We start from the raw sequence: 4793 nt of genomic DNA on the forward strand, positions 1-4793 counted from the left end.
ACCAGATAAAGACAGTAAAGAGTACCAAATTCCTTTACACATTGTGTTGTACAATACTATTTTTATACAAAGCTAATCAATTCCCCTGTTTACAAAAGATGACACTTCTGTCCGTAATTCTTACTCCACCCATTTCTTGATCAGATATGTGATGCAAACCCCTAGGCCTACGAGACCGCCGGCCGGAGTGGTCGTGCGGTTCTAGGCGCTACAGTCTGGAACCTAGCGTTCGCTACGATCGCAGGTTCGAATCCTGCCTCGGGCATGGATGTGTGTGATGTCCTTAGGTTAGTTAGGTTTAATTAGTTCTAAGTTCTAGGCGACTGATGACCTCAGAAGTTAAGTCGCATAGCGCTCAGAGCCATTTGAACCATTTTTTCGAGCCTACGAGACCTGATCGTTTCTATTTCAGTCGCGTTCTGATAAGCGACACGCCTCACCCGAAACGGTCCAGAGTAGACATCGAAAAATGTGCTGCTAATGAACTGGTGCATTTTGGACAAACTATGAGTTTTAACTAGAACTTTATCTCCTAGTCCAAAGGTTAATTGTCTTTTGCGTCTCCTATTTTGCGCTTCCCATTTGAAATTACATATGGGCCCAGCCGAATCTGAAAAAACGGTTTGGTACGTTATGTGAGTCCCACGCAGTTGTTCCCCTATCTCTGTCGATCCTAAATGCCGCGTTTTCTCGAGTATTGCCTCCTCTACTGTTTCCTCGCTATCCCGATCTTCTTCCTGTGTATCTAGCATGCATAGGCACACTTCGGCGTCGTCATACTCGCCGATCACGCGTATACCAAGGGACGCACATCCCACTCCTTCTTCCACGAGTCGCTCATCGAAAACAACACTCATTTTTGTTTTGTGATCGCGCAAATGGACGCACATACCATGCAAATCTAGAACGGTCTTATAATGTCTTAGAAAGTCCAGGTCAAGCACTGCCTGAACTGCTAGTGACAGCACAGCCAGGAACACGGCCCACGACTGACAAGTAAAATCAGTGTACGCCTGCTGTTTCGTCTCTACGCTTTTATTCCCTACGGCACCTCGCACTCTTGTTTTCTGCAAAGGAAGCGTCGGCCACAGACTCCTCACATTGCACCGCGCGAACACATCTCCTCTAATCACCGATGCTTCGCTTCCTGAGTCAAGCGGACAGCGAATAGTAATTTCGTTAACTGTTGTGCGGACTGTGGGGCATTCGACTGAGGGTTGTTTCGTCTAGTAACACGTCCCGGATGTCTTCGTGTTCCAAGCACATTGCGATGACATCATTCGGCGTCGCAGCTCTGCTCGCCCCTATCACTGCTAGTCATGCGTCCCTACATCCATTAATATTGTTGCCTCGGGAATTATCGTGTGGCTCCACTGACCTCCCGTCCGTTGTGTGCATCGCATTACCATTATCGGGCCAGGGCAGATCTTCCCTAAAGCGTCTCCAACCTCTACCATTGCGCCGTGGGCTCCAAGGTCCACGCCCACGCCTGTCATTACCACGAGCATGATTGTTATTGCGATCAAACTGAGGCCTCCAATCCTGGTTGCGCCTCTGTCCGTGATTCCCGTCATGATTACCTGCGAAGATAGCTACATTTTGCTGCTCAATTACATTTCTTCCAGTGCCTAATTCTTGCAGGGGCAACGACCTTGCCACAGTGGATGCACCGGTTCCCGTCAGATCACCGAAGTTAAGCGCCGTCGGGCGTGGCTGGCACTTGGATGGGTGACCATCCGGACCGCCACGCGCTGTTGCCATATTTCGGGGTGCACTCAGCCTCGTGATGCCAATTGAGGAGCTACTCGACCGAATAGTAGCGGCTCCGGTCAAAGAAAACCATCCTAACGACCGGGAGAGCGGTGTGCTGACCACACGTCCCTCCTAACCGCATCCTCAACTGAGGATGGTCCCGATGGGCCACTCGTTGCCTGAAGACGGTCTGGGTGTTAATTCTTGCAGCAGGTTCTGAAAACCACTAACGTCATCCGTGCCTCTTGCCGCAATTGTAATATCTCTGCGCAATTTATCCGGTAGCTTAGTCAAATTCTGGTAAGTTCCTTGGGATCATGTGGTGCTTCAAGAAACTGATTATTTTTCACAAGTTCGTTGTAAAATTCCATGGGGTGATTGTATGTACTTTCAACATAGTTTTCTCCCATCAAAATGCCCAACTTTACCCGTTCGTGCATGCTCCGAGACCAGAACTCGTTGAGGAAAGCCGTTTTAAAATTCTTGTTCGTTCGACAGTGCTGAAGCATTATTTGTATTCGGGTTGCCGCTTCACCTCTCAGGTGACTGCACACAAATTTTATTCTGAGCACATCTCCACATGAGCAAGGTAAAGAGTGCTCAAACTCGTTTAAGCACATCGAGGACGCTATGTTGTGATTTGGGTCTGGGAAAAGAGAGTAAGATTGTACAGAGACAAAGTGTCTCCTGCATTCTTCCTCGTCAACATGGGTTCAGAAAACATCGTTCCTGTGAGACACAACTAGTTCTTTATTCACATGAAGTGCTGAGTGCTATTGACAAGGGATTTCAGATCGATTCCGTACTTCTGGATTTCCGGAAGGCTTTTCACACTGTACCACACAAGCGGCTCGTAGTAAAATTGCGTGCTTATGGAATATTGTCTCGGTTATGTAACTGGCTTTGCGATTTCCTATCAGAGAGGTCACAGTTCGTAGTAATTGACGGAAAGTCATAGAGTAAAACAGAAGTGATTTCAGGCGTTCCCCAAGTTAGTGTTATAGGCCCTTTGCTGTTCCTTCTCTATATAAACGATTTAGGAGACAATCTGAGCAGCCGTCTTCGGTTGTTTGCAGATGACGCTGTCGTTTGTCGACTAATAAAGTCATCAGAAGATCAAAACAAACTGCAAAGCGATATAGAAAAAATATCTGAATGGTGCGAAAAGTGGCAGTTGACTCTAAATAACGAAAAGTGTGAGGTCATCCACATGAGTGCTAAAAGATACTCATTAAACTTCGGTTACACGAGAAATCAGTCTAATCTAAAAGCCGTAAATTCAACTAAATACCTATGTAATTACAATTACGAACAACTTAAATTGGAAAGAACACATAGAAAATGTTGTGGGGAAGGCTAATCAAAGGCTGCGTTTTATTGGCAGGACACTTAGAAAATGTGACAGACCTACTAAGGAGACTGCCTACACTACGCTTGTCCGTCCTCTTTTAGAATACTGCTGCGCGGTGTGGGTTCCTTACCAGGTAGGACTGACAGAGTACATCGAAAAAGTTCAAAGAAGGGCAGCACGTTTTGTATTATCGCGAAATATGGGAGAGAGTGTCACAGAAACGATACAGGATTTGGGCTGGAAATCATTAAAAGAAAGGCGTTTTTCGTTGCGACGGAATCTTCTCACGAAATTTCAGTCACCAACTTTCTCCTCCGAATGCGAAAATATTTTGTTGACACTGACCTACATAGGGCGGAACGATCATCATGACAAAATAAGGGAAATCAGAGCTCATACGGAAAGATATAGGTGTTCATTCTTTCCGCGCGCTATACGTGATTGAAATAATAGGGAATTGTGAAGGTAGTTCGATGAACCCCTGCCAGGCACTTAAACGTGATTTGCAGAGTATCCATGTAGATGTAGATGTAGAAACTCGTACCGCTGTCGCCCGTCCGTACAGGTGGCGCCGAGTTTCCCCTCAGATTACCGAGTCTCTCTTCGAAGTCGCGGTATTCCTCGACTTCACCACGCCTACGCTTACCGCTGGTGCTTTCCACTCTTCTAGTGGTGTTGCTAGTGGTGGCACTGCCCTCTGCGCTTTCGTGTTCCCGCAGCTTGTTATGCAAGTCGGCTATCACGTTCCGATTGCGTTTTCTATGTCTGCTTGCAGTTTTTTAAACTGCAGCAGTGATTGCACTTCTTCAGATTCTGCAGTTGCCGCTGGCTGTGTCCCGTCCGAGTCTGCCTCATTCGCTATCGTGATCTTTTCTTCCGCACTCGATAGGGCGCCTACCTGATTGATTACTTTCTGAACCTGACCTGCTTCCGCCGTAATCTGCGCACCCTGAGCAGCCACTTGTTCACTCACACGAGCAACAGCTTCTCTCTGTTCTTTGCAGACTTCTAGGACTTCCTTTATTTGCGACTCCGAAGGAATGACGATTTCTCGCTAGGAGAGTTCGTTTTCTAACACCATCACGCGAAGCCTGCCCGTGGTCTCACTGACTTCAGTTTGTACCGGCTGTATCTCCTTTAACATGGAGTCAGCTAGTGCTTGGTTTCCAGCAGCTCTGGTTCCTAACGCCATCTAGGAGTTCTTGATGGCGCCCTAGCTTGTGTTCTTGTTCGTCAAATCGCATATTTATCGCACGTATTTGCTCTTCCAATTTCCGTGTGAGGTCATCTCGCAAAAAGCTCAAGTCATCACTTAATGCTTTATTTGAATTTGTTTGACTCGTAAGGTTCAAATGGTTCAAATGGCTCTGAGCAGTATGGGACTTAACTGCTGAGGTCACCAGTCCCCTAGAACTTAGAACTGCTTAAACCTAACTGACCTAAGGACATCACAAACATCCATGCCCGAGGCAGGATTCGAACCTGCGACCGTAGCGGTCGCGCGGCTCCAGACTGTAGCGCCTAGAACCGCTCGGCCACTCCGGCCGGCGACTCGTAAGGTCAAATTCTTGTTAAGCCCTTTCCTGCTCATCAGCTCGCTGCTTCATGAACTGAAGGATTCTTGCTAGGAGTGAGTTCTCCATGCTCATGCTTCCCGCGCTCGCCAAGACTGTTGGAAGCGGTTCTTCCC

General features: G+C 47.4%; 1 pseudogene; it reads left to right on the forward strand.

Moving 5' to 3' along the window:
• Positions 1–1642: 1642 nt before the first annotated feature.
• On the forward strand, positions 1643–1760 carry LOC126102222 (5S ribosomal RNA; annotated as a pseudogene).
• Positions 1761–4793: the final 3033 nt, after the last annotated feature.

The sequence above is a fragment of the Schistocerca cancellata genome, chromosome 9, assembly GCF_023864275.1.
Source record: "Schistocerca cancellata isolate TAMUIC-IGC-003103 chromosome 9, iqSchCanc2.1, whole genome shotgun sequence".
In the NCBI taxonomy this organism is placed as follows: Eukaryota; Metazoa; Arthropoda; class Insecta; order Orthoptera; family Acrididae; genus Schistocerca; species Schistocerca cancellata.